The sequence below is a fragment of the Cervus elaphus genome, chromosome 12 (assembly GCF_910594005.1).
Source record: "Cervus elaphus chromosome 12, mCerEla1.1, whole genome shotgun sequence".
Classification (NCBI taxonomy): Eukaryota; Metazoa; Chordata; class Mammalia; order Artiodactyla; family Cervidae; genus Cervus; species Cervus elaphus.
This window is the reverse complement of record NC_057826.1, coordinates 49,994,327-50,014,543: the sequence shown is the minus strand read 5'-3', so window position 1 is coordinate 50,014,543 and position 20,217 is coordinate 49,994,327. Positions and strand designations below refer to the sequence as shown.

The window sequence follows — 20,217 nt, the reverse complement described above, 5'->3', positions numbered from 1 at the left end:
CGGTGAACAGGCATTGAGTTTGGCAGTGCGTGGCAGTGACCCGGGACTGCACTTGTATTGGGTGCATGGGGATGTGAGGTAGACCCTTGTCCCCCACAGGATGAAGGACCAGACTGGGGACTCCCACATAGAGCTGTATGCTCCATGAAAGAGAGAGGTGGAAAAACAGCTCCCCTGCAAAGGGAGATGATCCCACCATGGCCGTGGTAGTTCCTTTCCTACTGAGACGCCGTGCAGCAAGCTTCCCCAGCCCCAAGTGCCAGTTCCTAAGGGTTGTTTAGTCACTAAATTGTAGCCCGCCAGGCTCCTCTGCCGTGGGATTTCCCAGGCAGGAATACTGGAGTGGGTTGCCGTTTCCTTCTGCAGGGGGTCTTCCTGACCTAGGGATTGAACCTGGGTCTCCTGCATTGGCAGGTGGGTTCTTTACCACTGGGCCACCAAGGAAGCCCTATGTGTAGATGATTGCTGAATCCCAGTGCTTATAACCTTCCTGCTGTCCTCTTCTTTGTTCTCTGAGGAGTTCCCTGACTTGCTGTCTTACAAACCCTTTTTACATCAATGAGAAGTGGGCAGAATCTGAGCCACCCAGCCAATAAGAGGTGGACTCTCAACTGGATGCTTTTGAATCATTTTCCAGTGTCCTTTCTAGCATATTGATGAGGGAGGAATTTATGCAGTGATAACATCTTTAATTAAAGCATAGGTATAAAATAAACAAGTAGCAGTGAATATTTTATTATTATTTATTTTATTTTAGATTCTTTTTCTTTTGTAGCCACACTGTGTGGCTTACAGGATTTTAGTTCCCCTGACCAAGGATTGAACCTGGGCCCTTGGCAGTGAAAACACCAAGTCCTGACCACTGGACCAGCAGGAAATTCCTAGCAATGCATATTTTAACACAAAAGCAAAGTCCACAGACAAAATCAGAAGGATAAAATAAAAATGTAAATCCGTTGTGTAAGATTGTGTAGGAATCATTTAGACTCAGAGAATTATTTAAAAACCAACAGATATCACCAGCTGATGTGATGTTGAAAAACATCTTGTGACTTGAAGTTGGAAGGTGGGTTCAGTCTGACCACCCAACCAATTCTGTGCAATTTTCCAGAGGAAGTGAGAATTATTTGTGTGCTGAGAGAAATACATAGCTGTCTGGGTTTTTCTTTTTTCCATATAAGCACTTGATAATAAAAAAATATACCCAGTAGAAGAGGAATGAGATCTTTGAGTTTGATGAGAGTTTGGTGTTTAAAGTATCCGACACCATGAAGAACGTGTGGTGACTTTTTTCTTCCTGTTACTTGGGAAGTTCCAATTGTTTTGCTTTTAGAAGATTCCTGATGCTTCCACATTCTGATTTCCTGGACGGCCCTGGTCACAGGTCACAGAGGTCAGAGCTGGAAAAGGTTGTGAGTGTCCATCCATGTCCCCCTTTTGACAGGAGAGAGGATCAAGGCCAGATACCAGGATACCAGGAGATCAAAAACTTGCCTAAGCTGATGCAGGGTCAGGACAGATTTGGTGAAAACAGACACCAAGCTTCCTCACTCGGCAGCTTTCCCCCAGCCTCAATCAGGTTAATTTTAACTAATTTTATTAATTTACCAAAAAATAAGGAGGGTATGATAGGTTAGCTTTAAAAATGACTATTAGTATGCTTTCATGTTAAGAAGCTTACAAAATGATTGGACATGTGCATCTTAGTACCTGTTTTCTAAAGGCTGTATTACTAGATTGCACTGTCAGACACTAGGAAATCCGAGTTGAAATGGTAAATCGTCTCCAGTCATGGTTTCTCTGGGAGCTGGGTGCTGATCAGCTGATCTCACACCCTGCTGACTGGGACTCACTACAGGAATTTAAGGCCTTCAGTCAAGCTTTGATCGTTTCCACAAAATCCCTGGTTATGTAATTTGTAGATTTCCCCCCCCCCCCCAGTAGAAAAGGAAAACTGAATTAGTTTAGATTGTGAAACCCTGCTGAAAGGGGAAGATATTAATAATTCTCCAGGCTAAAGTGATATCTTTGTAAAAAGTCTTAGAATGCTAAAAATAAAAGCAAATCCAAGTATTATTTTAAACTTGTAACTTGCAGTTGAAATAACCTGGATTGTCCTCAAGACCTTCCTTGCTCCCTGATAGAAGTAAAGCCCTAGGAATCTTTTAACATCTTTGGGATATAAGACTCCTTCTTAGTCTGAAAGTTTACTCAGCAGTCAGACCCAAGCAGGTGCAACACTTGGGCATTCGTTCAACCAATAATTCTGAGGCTCTGGTCCGTGTTGCTTTCTGTGTGAGTTGCTCAGATAGGAATAAACAGTCAGGACACAGCTCTCATCTACCTGGGCTTCAGAGAGAACACTCATGGTTTGGGGAACTTGGGGAACTCTGTGTGTCTGCATCTCTGAGATGCTTCTTCCCCACTTCTCACCTCGAACCAGCCCAGATTCTCCACTCTCCTGATCACTCCCCTAAACCTGCCAAATTCCCAAGATAAGACATCCTGAGTTTCTAAGACTATTCTCTCTTAGTCAACTCAGGATTAAACATTTTTTTTTCCCTTTTAAAATTTTCAACTCTTCTATCACAGTTCTTTTATTATTATTATTAGGCCATGTTGTGTGGCTTGCAGAATCTTAACTCCCTAACCCGGGATTGAACCCAGGCCCACAGCAGTGAAAGCATTGAGTCCTACTAGACCTCTAGGGAATCCCCTACAATTCAGGATTTAACTTATTTGACCAGCACTTGCATTTTTGTGTGTTCACAGTCTAGGGACACTACATGGTAACTTTAGTGTGGGTTTTCTAGTGGTTTGGATGTCATATACTCTGCCTCATTGTCCACATAGATATATGTACTTATCTGACTTTGTGCTGTGTTCTTTGACCTCAGAAAATATAGTTACCCTACCTTCTCCCAACCAAGCCTTCTTTTCCCATTTATCATTTGTAGCCAACACGGGTCCTGTCTTTTCCCACTATCTGTTCAAGTCTTTTCCACTTTTTATAACCTCAGCCAGTGTGAGGTTGGTGATGTTGGTGCCAAGACTTGGTGATGTTGAAGCCAAGCTATGAACTCCATGAAGAAAATAGGGTGATTGACATTATACTGGAGTGGGTAGCCTTCCCTTCTCCAGGGGATCTTCCTGACCTAGGGGTTGAATCTGGGTCTCCTGAATTGCAGGCAGATTTTTTTACTGAGCCACCAGGGAAACCCTAGATATATGTACTTGTCTGGCTTTGCGCTGTGTTCTTTGACCTCAGAAAATCTAGTTACCCTACCTTCTCCCATCTAACCCTTCTTTTCCTACTTATCATTTGTAGCCAACGTGGGTCCTGCCCCCTAGGACCAAGGCCATGGGTCTTGCCCCACTTCATTCAAATGTACAGGTGGGACAAGGGGAGATTCCCTCTCCTGCCCCTTTACATGTTGACCACAGATGTCTCTAGGATTCTGTTTTCATCCTGTTTTTGGAAGCTTCCTCTCCCTCCAGGCAGCCAGCAGGGGCTCCTGGGGTCAGAGAAGTCACAGTGGGCACACGATGTTCTGAATTCAGAACACCAGAGTCCTGGAAGCTTAGTAATAATAGAAGGTGACAATCACATCTTCTTTATCTATTCCTCTAAATGCCCACAAACAGAGGAATAGATAAAGAAGATGTGGTACATTATACATTGGAATATTACGCAGCCATAAAAAGGAATGAAATTGTGCCCTTTGCAGAGACAAGAGTGAACCTCAAGATTGTCATATACAGTAGAGTAAGTCAGAAAAAGAAAAACAAATATCATATATTAACACATATATGTGGAGTCTAGAAAAATGGTGTGGACAAACTTATTTGCAAAGCAAAAATAGAAATACAGATGTAGAGAACAAACAAATGGATGCCACGGAGGGAGGGGGTGGGATACATTGGGAGATTGGGATTCACATACATACATAACTGTATAAAACAGGTAACTCATGAGAACCGACTGTATCACACAGGGAACTCTATTCAATGCTCTGTGATGACCTCAATGGGAAGAAAATCCAAGGAAAAAGGGATACATGTATACACGTGGCTGATTCACTTTCCTGTCCAGCAGAAACTAACACCACATTGTAAGGAACTATACTCCAGTTAAAACGACAACAAGTAGAAGGCGACAACCTCCCAGATACTCTTGTGGGCCAGCCAGATCACAACCCTGCTACTTTCCCTTAACCGTGAGTCCCCGTCCTCCATAGCACACACCAGAGCTGATGCAATGCACACGGCTCTTAGCCGTATCACCCTTAATTCTTTTTTGTAATTTTATTGAAGTGTAGTTTATTTACAATGTTTTGTTAGTTACTGCTATATAGCAAAGTTACTCAGTTATACATGTATATATTTATACACATTCTTTTTCAAACTCTTTTCCATTATGGTTTATGACAGAGTATTGAATATAGTTTCCAGAGAGTGGGTAAACAATAAGGTCCTACTGTGTAGCACCCTTAATTCTTGAATGGGAATTTTAATTCTCATGTTGAAACTGTTTATGTATCATGTTCAGAAATGACCACATTTCATCAAAACTAAGTCTCCATTGGTTTATTTTTTTAAGAAACTGATGTTTATTTTCTGTCAACTGTTTCCATTTTCTGTTGCAATTGATTTTTAAGAAGCACCATTTAAGATGTATATTTAGGAAAGAAAAATGCTACTGACTTGTCATCAATTTTAAGGTACAGTCTGATTTCAGCTATGTTAAAAAGCAAAGACAAAACAGCGTGCTTTTCTCCCTTCCCTTCCCCACCAATGTGCTTCTTACAATCAATAAAATCTGGGTCAGGACTCACTTAGATTTCACTTTCCCCTCTGACAGAACTACTTAGATTGTTAAAATAGCCAGGTAAGCAGGACAGTTTCCTTTCAGCCTATCACAGACTCTCTGACTTCCTTCTCAACTGTGCTCTGTAAGTACTTTGAACTTGAAGAACACTTAACTGTTCTCTCAATTGGTCTCGATTGTTTATTTAACCACAAAAGGTTTGGATTTTTATGTCTCAAAGTGCTGTGGATTTTTTTTCAATTTCACCTTTTAAAACTAAAAAATAGCTCATTAAACTAAATAGCTCACTTAGTTTTTAAAACTAAAAAATAGCACATCAAGGTCAAGTGAGCTTGACCTTTGACACGACCTTTGACCTTGTCAAAACCACTTGTAGGTATAGATACAGCTTCACTGTGACAGTTTCTTAAGCTGTAAAGGTAATGTGAGCTATGTTTAGTCACTCAGCCGTTTCCTACTCTTTACAACCCCATGGACTGTAGCCCGCCAGGCTCCTCTGTCCATGGGGATTCTCCAGGCAAGAATACTGGAGAGGGTTGCCATACCCTCCTCCAGGGGATCTTCCCAACCCAGAGATCGAACCCAGGTCTTCCACATTGCAGGTGGATTCTTTCCCATCTGAGCCACCAGGAAAGCCCAAAGGTGACATAAAGGACACCTTTTCTCAGTAAAGACCAGTAGCATCATCCAGGGAGCGGGGTAATACTGAGAAGTGACCAAGCAGTGAAGGGAAAAAGGCAGGAAGTTAAGAGAGATCTGTTATGTGCCGTTATGTTGCTGCTTTCCCTTGTCCAGAAACCCTTCTGACAATTTCTGACAGTATTCTTAAATATGTGATTAGGAACTCATTGTCTTAGAAGGGAGCCTATTTATTTTTGAACAGCTACATTTATTAGAAATGTGAGGGTGACTGTTTCTTTTTTCTCTTTTAAAAGAATTTTACATAATCCATTTTTTAAAATTCAAATAAATAACAGGTTACCACAGAAACCTGATGTTGGAGCTAAAATTTACTTTTTTATGACATTTATCCATTCATCCTGGTTCTACTCCTCTAGAATTACCCAGCCATGAAAGTCTTTGTAATCCATTATCATGTCTTCTTTCTCCTCTGAGACAGAAGAAGTGCAGGAAATGTCCAGTTCCTATCAGAAATGAAGTTAATTTCAAGTTGAGCTCTACCATTTGCTCACTGTGTGATCTTGGGTAGCTTACTCATTTTTCTCTTCTTTAAAATGGGAATAATAAAGAGTTTTATGAGAAGTAAATTAGTTGGTACATGTACAGTACCTGGCAAATAGTAAGTGCTCAGTGTTAATATTCTTAGTCACTATTCTGGCCGGCTCCTATTATTCTCTACCTCCCAGATTCTAGAAAAACATCTTGATACTTTTAACTTCTTAATTTCTATAAATGGCGTCACAAGTGTTCCAGTCTTGGAATTTTGAAATCCTGATGTCATTTTCTTTTTTTTCCTTCAGTCTTCCCCTTGATTTCAGTGTCTGATCAGTTATCAAGTCTTCTACCTACCCCTTCCTCTAATTCTCAGGACCACTCATCTTGACAGTTCTAAGAATCTACCGCCTGGTTTCCTTGCCTCCAGCTTTCCTTCGACAGTGTGGTTGGAACAGCAGGGGCTTTCATGATAGTCTCACTTGAGTTCATAATCTGATTCCACCACATACAGCAATGAATGGACACTTTGAGACTTAGGTCCAGTGTCAGTGAGATGGGAATCTGTTTCTTTCAGAGTGAAGATTGTTAGGTAATGAGATAAAATAATAAGTCTGAGGCGATCTGGACACACCTGAGTCATTCATTAAGTGCCAGGTACCCTCCCTAACCTGTCCAGTTCATTCTGCATTCAGTGACTACGTGAATTCCTGATATCAGTGTTTAAATTACATAGTACCTTGCTTAAAAACCCTCTGTGACTTCCTGTTTCCTATTAAGGCATGTCTAACATCTTCAGCACACATGGAATGTGGAACAGATGTTCTCGAGCCAGGCTGGGTGTGCCTGAATACTGGCTTCGTGACTTGCTAACAGCCTTGGACAAGTTTTGTGACTTCTGCCTCAGAGTTTTTTCTTTTGTAGAATGGGAGTGATAATAACATTACTACCTCATGTTGTTGTTTAGTTGCTGAGTCATATACAATTCTTTGTGACCTCATGAACTGTGTAGCCTACCAGTCTCCCCTGTCGATGGGGATTTTTCAGGCAGGAGTACTGGAGTGGGTAGCCATTCCCTTCTCCGGGGGCTTTTCCTGGCCCAGGGATTGAACCCGCATCTCCTGCATTGGCAGGCAGGTTCTTTACCACTGAGCCGCCAGGGAAGCCCCACCTACCTCACAGAGTTAAGGTCCCTGATGCCAGTACTCACAGGCCCTTCCCAATATCCCATCAGCTTTCTTTCCTGGCACTTTCTCATGACTCTTCTGAACTCTTAGTCTCCTACTAAGCCAGATAATTTGTTATCCCAAATCTGTCTCTCACTTCTGCCTCCCTTCTCTTAAAGGTTTCTCTTGCTGCTTTCTTCACAAATTATCTCCTCTGTTGGTTACCTTGATAATGATGAGTTTAGAGTTCACCCCAAGACTCTGGACTATTTCTATGATTCATATCAGATTAAATTCTCTCAGCTCCCTTCTTCCAAGTTTCTTTAGGGAAGAGGATGAGAAGAACATGCCTTACTGTACATGACTCTTATCAAACTCTTAGAATTGTTTGTTAGCCTGTCTTTATGCCTCGTTGGACTATAAGCCCTAAGGGAGATGAGAGAAGAACCTGTCTTGTTCATCTCCAGCTCCCAGCTCATAGCAAGGTGTCTGGACGTAATAGGTATTCAATACGTATTTATTGAAAAGATGGATGGAGAACATTTTGGCATTTCCAAATTGCAAATATCAGATGCTCTTCTTTTCCACCTAGGACAAAACCACTTCTAGCAAGAATGCAGTCCAGTGCTGTAGAATACTCAGGTTCCTGAAGTTATCTGGGGAGCTTTGCTACTGATAAAGCCATGGGAAGTTGATTATTAGCATATACGAGTGATATCTTAATCATATCAACTTTAACAAGTACTTGGACCGAATTCAGATTTATTTTCCTAGTATAGTTTTAATGTACATTATTTGCTTTATATGATACCTTATTTACCTAGCATGGTGCTTTCATAGAAATAATGAAAAAGAATTGCTGATGAACTCAGAAGAACTCACATAAATCCTTTGTGAAATCTGCAGTGGAAAGCAACAGAACCAGTGTTTGATATACACGTGATGAAATGAACTTTGTCATTGAAAGACCAGTTTATTTGGCAAAAAGTGATCAGAAATAAAGTAGGAAGGACAAGTGTAGAAAAGCATATGCAATCATTTGGTCTTAATATCAGAATTCTTTCTGGATTTTATTCACTTCCATTCCATTCCTTTCTTTCTCTTCTCTAATACTGCTGGAAAAGGAGAGTACTACCCACAAATTTTTTTTTGGCAGACTAGGGTAAAAGTTAATTAACATTTTGGCCTCCAGTCTGGAGAGCAGACCCTGTTCTCTTTGTAATGGGTGCTGTCAAGGAAACTTTTTAAAGGCAGAGGGAAAAAATGGTGCCCACTCCACTGTTAAGGATTTTTATGAGGGTCAAGGAGACTTGGCGAGGATTCAGGCCAGAATGACTTGGCTGCTGCAAAGAATGCCACAGCCCTGTGACAGGTTAGATTTGCAATAAACCTGCATTCACTAAATTCTTAAGACAGTGAGAGATTGCTACACTCTGGCCCAAGAGTTTCTTGTATACTTTTTTTATTTTTTTGCAAGTGCAGGTTGGGTAGTTTGCTGCTCTCTCTCTGCTCACTTTCCCTCTTGCTATTCGTGCCCCTTCTTAGAATCACCGTAAGCCAAATCACCTTAAGACTTGTCTCTCCAGGCATCAACATACAAAATATTCTATGAGATTCACACAGTGTTCCAAAAATGTGTCTTAGTAACATAATGTGTCTCAAATAAGCGGATGAGACACAGCTTATTTGTTCTGGGAAAGTCTGATTTCATGCTCAAGTTCCACCCTGTGTGAGTTTTTATGCTAAGGGTCAGACAGATGTTAACATTATTCTTGACCTGTGCATGTGTACTAAGTTGCTTCAGTCCTGTCCAACTCTTTGTGACCCTGTGGACTGTAGCCCCCCAGGCTCCTTTGTCTATGGGGTTCTCCAGGCAAGAATAGTGGAGTGGGTTGCCATGCCCTCCTCCAGGGGATCTTCCTGACCCAGGGGTCCCACCAGAATCTCTTACGTCTACCTGCGTTGGCAGGCATGTTCTTCACCACTAGTAGTAACCTAAGGTGTACTAATGTTATTACTTTTATTAATAGCAACAGTAGCATTGGAGCATTATTTCCAAAGGCAAAGGATTCAGGGAGAGATTGAGGTGATAGTATGAAGTCATTCAGCCTTGTTAATAGCTCAGTGAAGTACCATTATCATTTGACCGATAAGGCAACTGAGGCATGAAGAAATTAAGTATAGTAATTGGCCAAATGTTTTTCTTAGAAGGTCAGGACTAGATTTTTTTTTTCTAAGATTCCTTTCAACCCTGAGAGATTCAAATTCTTATTTGGGTGGAGATGCTGCATCAGGTCAAAGATGTAGCAGAAGGGACTTCCCTGTGGTTCAGTGGCTAAGACGCCATACTCCCAATGCAGGGGGCCCAGGTTTGATTCCTGGTCAGGGAACTAGATTCTTCACACCACAACTAAGACCTGGCACAGCCAAATAAAACAAACATTTTAGAAAAGATATAGCAGAAGAAGTGAGAGAGGGAGAGAGAGGTGCAGGGGTGTCTACTAGTAAAAATCTTTGGGAGACAGATATAACATCCTGTGCTGCCTCACAACATCCAGGGAAGTAAGGGGAGAAGCTGTTTAGCTTCACAGAGTTGTGAAGGAGACTTTGGATCTTCTTCCAGGTCAGAGGTTGAAAACTGTTGACCCCTAGCCTCCATTGGGTCTGGAGATACATTCATTTGGTCCATACATTAAAAAAAAAAAATAGAACTAGAATTTAAAAATCAAAGGTTTCATGTGAAAATCCAGATTTCCAGCTTCTCTAGAAAAAAATGGAATCTGGCAACCTTGAGTCTTCATTTCCTGGGGTGACATAGAAACCGCATAGTGGCTGCCCTCTTCTTCAGATCCCGTCCCTGCAGTCAGCATAGCTTCCCCACTGCCAGAGTCATTCCTTCATTATCTGTCTGGACCCTGTAGGCATTTGCCTCTCAACCACCTCTTTGGAGTATGGTTTCTCATCCTTGCTACTGCCAACATTTTGGTCCTGGTAACTGTTTGTTGTGAGGGGCTATCCTACATGTTGCGGGGGGTTTAGCAGCATCCCTGGGCTCCACCTACTAGATGCCAATAGTATGCCTTCCTCAATGTGACATCTGAAAATAAGCCCAGAGTACCCAGTGCCCCCTGTGGAGTAAAATGGCCCCGTGAGAGCCACTGGGGTTGTATAATGAGCCTGTGCCACTGGCAACTCCATCTCTAAGCCTCTCTGTTATCAGTTTCTGGATATGAGAATCTGATTGGTCTTACTTGGCTCAGGGGTCTCCTCCTGGGGTCAGGTGGCAAGATGGCATTGACCATCATGACTACCATCTCCTGCAGAGAGGGAGCAGATCAGGCAAACCAATAGGTGTCCATTTTAAGAAGAAGGATGCCAAAGATGCTATGTGAAACCAGAGAGTCCAAGTGTAACTCTCAGTAGCATAACAGTCTTCACTTTTCAAAGGATGTTCTTTGTACCCGTTTCCTCATTTATTTTTCTGTCATCCTATGAAATAGCCTAGGCACATAGTTTGTCCTTCTCTTTCAGCAGATGAGGAAGCAGAAGTTAAGGTTGCTACCTCAGGGCCCTAGAGGGACTTCCCTGGTGGTCCAGTGATTAAGAATCTGCCTTCTAATGCAGGGGACTCAGATTCGATCCCCTGTGCTACGGGGCAACTACGCCCAAGTAGAGCCACAGTTAAAATGAAGCCCACGCACTGCAGTGAAAAGCCTGCCTGCCACAACTAAGACCTGGCGCAGCCAAATAAATCAATATTAAAAAAAAAAAGCCATTAGATAGAGGAAGGACCAGAACCCAGGCTTTTTGAAGCCCACCGCCCCTCCAGTTACCCCTGAACTGGCAGTCCCTGGTCTGCTCGAGGGGTATTGAGGGAGAAGAGCAAAACCAGCCATCACCAGACAACCCAGCCCTGCAAACATGAACGACTCAGTCACTCATGTCTGCAGAGCAGGTTTCTTTGGCAGGAGGCCACCCTGTCTAAGTCCTTCTCCAGTCCGTCTGGGTGTAACCCAACCATTATGGTCTCTCTCGGGTTTCAAATGCTCAGGAACAATTAAGTCATTCTCATAATTTCATGTGGTACAGAAAGTCCCAAGCCAAAAATACCATCCTTGCTTCCTACTTTTAGACTTCCAGGGAACTTCCTCCTTCTTCCCTCCCTACAATTCACTTTGATTCCTTCTATTTTCTCTTGGATGCATTGGCCAGATGCAGAGTTCTAGTTTATTTAATGAGGAGCTTCAGACCCAACACAAATCAAAATAAACCCAACCTCCACTTGGCAGGAGTGGTGAAAATAGGGAATTGTCGGTGGCCCTCAAGTACAGAAGGTTAAAACACAAAAGAATGTTCAGATCTCATCTCCAGTGTATGGAAATAGAAGAGCTGATGACAACATGATCACAAGAGAACGATGGGGTGACAAGGGAAGCAGTTGTGTCTAGCATATTCCTATTATTTTTCTGGCTCCTAGGTAACCATAATCAAGTCACATTCTTCATCTTCAGTATATAAAATTTCTTGTCTCATAGGACTGTGACATCAGTCCTGTGTTGCTTCCTTATATATATAAGGAAGTGATAGAGGAATTATATATAATTTTTCTAGGTCTTTCTCAGATGCATTTAATAGTTACTTGCCGACAGACAATGGATTGGTCTTTGTGTACACACACATACTCGGGTGTACACGCAGTGTCTCTGCCTTGGTGCTTATTACACATTGCTGGACCACCATTTAAGTTATGTCAAGAAGGAAGTAAATAAAATGAATTCCAGTTACAGATGTTTTGAAAGTTTCCTCTGCAGGAATAGATAATGATAAGCTTATTTGTAACATGTCTTCTCCCGAGAGCAAAAAACTTCTCAGAAAACTTTAGCCTGCATCAGAATCACTTGGAGAATGCATAAAAACCCTGATTGCTGGTCCCACTCTCACCCCCAGAGCATCTCATTTGGTAGGTCTCAGGTGGGGCCAAAACTTTGTATTTTTGATAAGTTTCTAGGTGTTGCTGGTGTTGCCGTCTGGAGGTCCCTTTTGTGAACTAGACTAATCACGAACGGTGCTTTGGGGAATTCCCTGGCTGTCCAGTGGTTAGAGCTCTGCACTTTTACTGCCAAGAGCCTGAGCTCCACCCCTGGCCAGGGAACTAAGATCCTGCAAGACGTGCGGTACAGCTTTAAAAAAAAGGCATCAAAGTGGCACCCTACAGATGAATGAATAATTCCTTAAAAAAATGTACCTTAAAAAAAAAAAAGAATGATGTTCTGATTATTAGGTTTCCCCAGCAGTGGTGCTGACCTGCTGCTTCTGCGCCTTCATTTGTGTTGTCCCTGGAAAGCCCCCTCCTCCCAGTGACCAATCAAACCCTCTGCATCTGCCAGGCCCAGCCCAAGTTCCCATTCCTTCACCTACCCTTTCCTGACTGCTCCAGTTCACACTTGTCACTCCCCTTCTCTGAACTCTTCTCGCTGTAGAATTGAACCTGTTGGCCTGCGTCATGAGCACATTACTTGGTAGTCCTTTCCCCATCGAGACTGAACACGTTTGATGAATGAACATGACCCTGGCTTACGTACTCTTCTGTGTCGCTGCACCTCGCAAGGGCTAAGCACACTGTAGGTAACTCAATACTTATTGATTGGTGAAGGTTCCAAGTGCATTCAGAGAAGAAATAGAATGCCACCAACTGATGCTGCTTGAGACACCCACCAAATTATGTTTCTGAGGTGTGACCCCTGTGACTTCTGTGCTCAAAGCCCCAGATCCTTCTGCTTGATTCAGCATTGCCCAGACTTAGATCTTTATAGGAAGGACATTTTGGCCTGGCTCAGGATGGTGGATGCCCAGGACCACTGTTTAGACCAGCTGGGTGGTTGTCCTCACCACGCCTGCTGTCAACTGTGCATGAAAATCAGTCACTGGACTCCAGGGCGGTGTGATGGCTAGAGGGGTCAGCCTGCAAGGAGAAGTGTCAGGAGGAGCAGGGACGATGGCGATCGTGCTGGAGAAGTAGGTTGAGACCAGGCTGTGAAGGCCTTGTATGATGTATTAGGGGCTTAGAGTTTCTCCTATAGAAAATAAAGGTTTGTTTTTTGTTAAAGAAGGACGTGATCAGATTTGTCCTTTGGAAACATAATTGTGGAGGCCCCTGGCTTCTTATGGAGACAGCAAGAAACTGGCAGAGGCAAACTTGTGAAGAACAGTTGTTTTGATTTGAAGATTTTCTTTATGACTATGCGGGGAATTCATTGGTGCACTTGGACTTTCTCTAGTTGTGGTGAGCAGAGGCTACTCTCTAGTTGCGGTGCACAGGCTTCTCATTGCAGTGGCTTCTCTTGTTGCAGTGCATGGGCTATCGGACGTGCAGGCTCAGTAGTTGTGGCACATAGGCTTAGTTGCCCCATGGCATGTGGAATCTTCCTGGACCAGGGATCAACCCTGTGTCCCCTGCATTGGCAGATGGATTCTTAACCACTGAACCACCAGGAAGTCCTGAAGGCTGCTTTCTCGATGGTCAACTCTCACCTTTCTTTGGGTACTGTTCTAGTTTCCTAGGGCTGCTGTGACAGATCATCAAAAACCAGGTGGCCTAAGACAACAGAAAGTTATTCTCTTCCATCTTAAGAAGCTAGAATCCAAACTCGGTAGGATTGTGTTGTATCTGAAGGCTCTAGGGGGCCTGCAACCCCTGCCTCCATCATCGCATGATCATGGCCTTCTCCTTCTCCCACTGTGTCTGTCTTTAAGGACATCAGTCATACTAGATTAAGGTTCACCTAATAACCTAATAACCTCCTCTTAGGGTTATTAGCCACCTCTGGTGGCTCAGTGGTAAAGAATCCACCTGCCAGTGAGATGCAGATTCGATCTTTGGGTCAGGAAGATCCCCTGGAGGAGGAAATGGCAACCTGCTCCAGTATTCTTGCCTGGAAAATCTCATGGACAGGGGAGCCTGGTGGGCTACAGTCCATGGGGTTGCAAAGAGTGAGTCACGACTTAGTGACTAAAACAACAACAAACTCCTGTTAACTTGATTACCTCTACAGAGACCCTTTCCCAAGTCAGATCACATTACAGATCCTAGGGGTTAGGGCTTTGACATATCTTTTCTTGGAGACAGACATGATTCAACCCATGGTGGACACTTCCTACCCCTTATTATTTTAGGGCTGAAGGAAGCAGTGGGCTTGCTGCTGTATCCAGCTAGTCAACTCACCTGCATAATGTGTTCCTGAGGAGGGTTAAAAAGTTGACTCCACCTCCAATAATACCAACCGTTCACTTAAGTTATACAGGGAGGGTACACAGGACCGAAGCAGCAGCAGATGAGGAACAGATTACAAAGACCAGTTAGGGTGCTCCTGCAGGTGAGAGATAATGAAGTCAAGTACGCCATGGCCATGAGAATAGAGAGGGGGCGAGTAGAGTGGAGGAACAGGTCCATTGTGGAGCCAATAGGATTATTGTGAGCTTGTGAGCTCACAAGGACTCACGTGTCGTTCTTAGCCTGTTGGAAAATGTGTCTTTATGTGTGTATAAGTATACAATATCTATCTATATATTATATGTGTGTTCTTTTGGCAAAGATAAAGTCTTAGAAACAAGTTTCTCTTTCTTTGTCTCTTCTCAGTGAACTCAAATGATGCTTTCTTGTGCTGGAAAGGGGAGTAATAAACTGGAAATGATGTGGAAGAAAGTGAAGAGCCACCTTGGAAATCTGTAGGGAGTGATTGTCTCAGGGCGTTGCAACCACTCACCTGCCGTATGGGCACAGCCCTGAAGGCCCTTCATTCAAGTCCATTCCCGGCCTGAAACTGGGCCACTGACTGACCGCCAGGGAGACCCAGATGTTCTTTGTGAACATAAGTTGCCAGGTCCTGGCATTAGCCTCATAATTTTCTCTTCACCCTTCAGTAGACGCTTTTGCATCTATTACCTCATTTCGTTTTCACAACCTTGGCCAGTGGAAAATCCCTTGACAGGTCGGAAGAACTGAATTTAAGTCCTCCTGGGTTTTTTCTTCCCCCCTGGGAGTGGGGTTAGTGTTTACATGAGACACTCAACTTTGCAGAGCTCTGTTTTCTCATCAACAGTGGACCAATAACCCCCCTCTTGTAAGATCATTGTGAGGATGAACATCAGACAATGTTCATTGGCAGTGCGGAGTCTTAACCATCAAACCACCAGGGAATTCCCTTCTTCCTGATTTTCTGGTCTTGGGGCCAGAGCTCTTTGCCATTCTATTCCTCTGGAAATAAAGCATAAATAAATAAAGGATAAGTTATGGGATTCCCTAGTGATCCAGTGGTTAGGACTCCAGGCTCCCACTGCAGGTTCTGATACCTGGTTGGACTACTAAGATCCCATATGCTGCCTGGCGCAACCAAAACCAAGATAGATTACAACTAAATTCCTGTAGAGGGTTTGCTTCAAACTCACTGGAATCCATGATAAGTTGCATACTCATCCAGAGGGCTAGATCAGGGGTTTGGGAGTGCTTGAAGCAAAGCTTTGAGAGTGAAGGTGAAATGGAAATGTCAGCAGTATAATTGGGGTGAACGTAGATCAGATTGAGGAGGCGGTGGCTGCTGCTCCCTCTGTCCCTTTCCCACGCTGGCCTGTCCCAGCTGCTGTTATCTGTCAGCTGGGCCTCTGCTTGTTCTCCTTCCAATAGAAAGCGACTCGGCAGAACCTCATCTTCCCAAGGTATTAATGCAATTGCTTGTGGGTCTCATTGGCTCACCCGGGAGCCAGGACTACCCGAGACGCTGGCGCGTGGCCACTGCTCTGGTCCCTGTGGCAGTGCCCCTGAGCGACATCCGCTTGGATTTAGTTTCCCTCTGAAGTTAGAAAGCAGTGGCCTACACTTCCAGCTGCATAAAACTGGGAATGATGCTCTAGTGAGGCCTGCCCCTTTGCCTTCTGTCTCTGTGCTCTCCTGCACTTCCCCAGTAGCCGTGCTTTCCCAGGGCCCCTTCTACCTGCTCACAGCCCATCCTCAAGTCCCTGATTGGAGGTCCACGTCAGGGTCCCTCCCATGGAGATGTTAGCTCAAGGTGCAGATGCAGGTACCACAAAGCTTACTGTCACATTGCTCATAACCCGAAGGGCCATCCCCAGAGTTTTTTAGATGGATGGCTTCTTGAGCAAGTAACTCACTCACCCTCTGAGAACTTCTAGCACCTTGTTTGTTCCATGTAGATTACAAATATCCAGTCTGATTATAAGGACTTTGAGATGATGAGTATGAAAGCACTTTCTAAATTGCAGATGGTTTTACAAATGTGAGAGGGGATATGATGACTTAACAGTGAAGAGTCCTTTGAGGCCTTTTACAGACAAAGGCATTTTTATATATTTAAACTCTTGGCACTCACAAATTTACATTTGAGGGTTTGCCAATCTGGGGAGCAATCTAATAGTAGTTTGCAGTTTAGCTGAGGTGTATATATTTTCATCCATCCACAAATGTGACTATCTCACAGGAAGATGACAAGTGAACAGATAAAGTAGTAGAGGTTATAAAACACGATTGCATTACAGAGTCTTTCAAGGCTCATTAAAACATATTTGTGTAGTATCTTTTATGCCCCAACCGAAGGGCTCTGGATTATTTGAAAAGAATGAGGCAAAAAGGTAAAAATTAGAAATACACTATGTAATAAGTAAACCATAGGTACACTCACAAAACAATTAGTAAGCATAGGAAAAAAAAGAAAATAGCAATATACACCATTATTATAAACAGATTCTGTATCCTGGTGTTCTAGAAGAACTTCTGGGGTTAAATTTAATTTTATTACATTTAAATGTTGGCTGGGGCGGGGGTGTGGAATGCCCCGCCTGAGAATATGCAGATGCAGTTACCAGTGGGTTACAGTGGATTGTTACAGGTGTGAGTATTGACTTCCCTCCCACCTCATTCTGGGATGTAGACAGTGCAGGGTTGGTGTGGAGCCCTCCGGCTATCTAGGGTGCAGGCTCCCTCCCATTTTCCACTCTGTCACCCCTCGGGTGTGGCACTGATCTTTATGGACTCTGGCCACCACCTGCCAATTTGGAGCAAGAGAGGGAGGGGGAGGGGGGCCACACCCACTCCCTTCTTTATGATGTGTCCTAGGACTTGCACACATCCCTTCCGCTTCCGTCACCTGCCCACACCTAGACACACAAGAGTCTGGGAATGAATTCTTTATTGTGAGCAGCTGTGTGCCCAACTAAAAGCCAGAGACTGTATTACGCAAGAAAAGGAAGCCTAGTGCTGGGGAACAACTCGCTGGAGCCAACACAGTTCAGCCTCCTGTCTGCCCAAGAGCTGATGGCTCAGGTGGGCAGAAATCTGCAGGGAGGAGGAGACGAGTCCATGCAAGAAAACTGTGACTCAGTGCTTATCCAGTCTGCTGGGGAGTTCCTTGGCTGTCTTTTTGGTTTCACAAGGAAAGGTTTCATTTGAATTAAATTATCATTGAGCGATTTTTGGACTTTCCGTTTGATATGAAGGCTGCTCAGAGGCAGGTGTTTAAGAGAGGAAAAAGCAAGTGCTGACTTCCTGGCATGATACAGCTCATCCTCTGTGCTGCTGAAGCCAACCTGGCACTCGGAGAGGCTGTGTTCTCCTGTTGGACACGAGCAAGTTCACATAGCACCAGCCTCAGACAAGGTTCCTCTGAAACCATGTTCAGGTGAGGCCAAGTAAAGCCACTGCCTAATTTCCTCTAAGCACAGACCAAAATACAGCTCCTGTACAACCCACTACACCCACCAAGCATCCTCACCGACTCCCTGCCCCCCACTCCCCCGACTAATAGCAAGCCACTGCTGCTTTACCGTTTTATGATCTTCTTGGTCATCTCATCACTGCTCACTGTAAATAACATTTACTGAGATACGCAACCCTAGAATCACCACATTTTCTGACAGCACCCAATCTAGAGCAAACCCTTGCCTCCTTGCTGCTGCTAAGTCACTTCAGTCATGTCCGACTCTGTGCAACCCCATAGACGCCAGCCCACCAAGGCTCCCCCGTCCCTGGGATTCTCCAGGCAATAACACTGGAGTGGGTTGCCATTTCCTTCTCCAATGCATGAAAGTGAAACGTGAAAGTGAAGTCGCTCAGTCATGTCCGACTCTTCGCGACCCCATGGGCTGCAGCCTACCAGGCTCCTCCATCCATGGGATTTTTCAGGCAAGAGTACTGGAGTGGGGTGCCATCACCTTCTCTGCTTGCCTTCTTAGAGCTCCCTAAAAACCACCCAACACAAGCCCATCCTGGAAGAGATTCTGGTGCCTTCTTTCTGAGAAGTTCCTTCCATTCCCCATGGTGCCCACCCTTCCCTCCCCTCAATGAATAATGAAGCCAGCTTGTGCAACCATGTATAATCTTGGTGGCCTCTGATTTTAAGGTGTCAGCATATTGTATAGTGGAAAGAGTAATACTGCCCTGTACATTTTGAAAATCTGTGTTCATTTAAAGGAGACCGGACTGCAACCCTAGGCCATTTTCTTAACGTCTGAAAGCTTCAGTTTTCTGATCTATAAATTGAAGATGGTAATATCCACTTCACCAGGCTGTGAAGGTTAAGTGAAAGAATATATGGGCAAGTGCTTTTAAAATTACAAAGCACTTTACAAATCTAAGGCATTTAATTTTGATTATGACAGGGAAAATAATGACAAATTTTATTTTTTCTGAGATATGATTTGAGCCGGGGTCAATGAATAGCTCAGTTTATAACTTAATTATATCAGTAAGTAATTTTGCATTCATAGTCCTCATGTATCTGTATGTGGGAAGGAATTAGCAACCAAGAGGCAGATCCCTTGGCATTTCTATCCAAACCAGGGCAGTTTCAACAGAACCCTCTTGAAAAGAAAGTTTTTCTGAAAAGAAGAGAACAGCAGTCATTTGAATAGAGAAAATGAAAAAGGAGAAAGTCAAATTATGATATGTTTTGTCATACCTAAGTAATTAGAAGATAACCCTTTTTCTTAATAACCTTTATAAAATTTTCATTGGGCTTCTGAAGCACAAAGGAAATCTCTAGAACCAAGACATATTTCAGCTTGTTATTTCTCAGGATCACTATCACCCCAGATTTGTGAAGAGATGAAAAGAGGTTACCTGAAGCAGTGGAATAAGAATCCACTCTGTCTTTTGTTTTATGTGTGACTTTGACCAAGTATGAGACCATCACTTTCCTCATTTAAAATGGAAGAGATGCTTGCCTTACAACTGCAGTTGTCTTGGGTATCCTTGGGGGACTGGATCTAGGACCTCTGCAGATACTAATATCCTCTGATGCTCAAGTTCCTTTATTTAAAATGGCATTGTATTTGCATATAACGTAGCACATCCTCCCATGTACTTTAAATCATCTCTAGATTGCTTATAATACCTTGTACAGTGTGCATGTTATATAAATAGTTGCCAGTAGTTGCAAATTCAAGTTTGCTTTTTGGAACTTTCTAGAATTGTTTTTTCCCCAACATTTTTGGCTTGCAGCTGGTTGAATCTGTGGCTATGGAGGACTGACTGAACCTGAGCCACCACTCCAATAGGAGCGTGTGAAAACTCTTAGCTGTGAAGTGCCATATATTCAGGAAAGGAACGATTATATTCCTGGTTGTGTTATTTTGTTGGGAATGGGCCCAAAGGACTGCTTCCGTATAGCAAGCTGTATTTGAGTGCTGATTTTGTGCCATTCACATGTGTTTTTGTACCACCACTCTTGCGACCCACATAGAGAACCAAATTAAAGGATATGTTTGTGCCTCAGCGGCAGTACTTGGAGTCATAATCTAGCTGTGAGAACAGTGCTTACTCCAGATAGAAGCCTAGAAGGCACCCTGGCCTCTCGCTTCTGTACTTCAGACAATAGATGTCATCAAGTTGGCAGCTGATTCTACCAGTCAGAGTTAGACTTGATTGGAGTCTGAAAGTCTTGAAGGCTTTCTTTGCAGCAGGAGTTTACCTGTTAAGCTGGTTTCTAGAAAAACCAACCAGGATGTCACATTTTCTTTTATGTGAGAATCAGTTACTATGGT

At 43.4% G+C, this 20,217-nt stretch overlaps 1 protein-coding gene across 1 annotated transcript in view; it reads left to right on the top strand.

Moving 5' to 3' along the window:
* Positions 1–20,217, top strand: part of MYO1E (myosin IE) — a 212,954-nt gene that overhangs the window by 47,017 nt on the left and 145,720 nt on the right. The window lies entirely within an intron of this gene.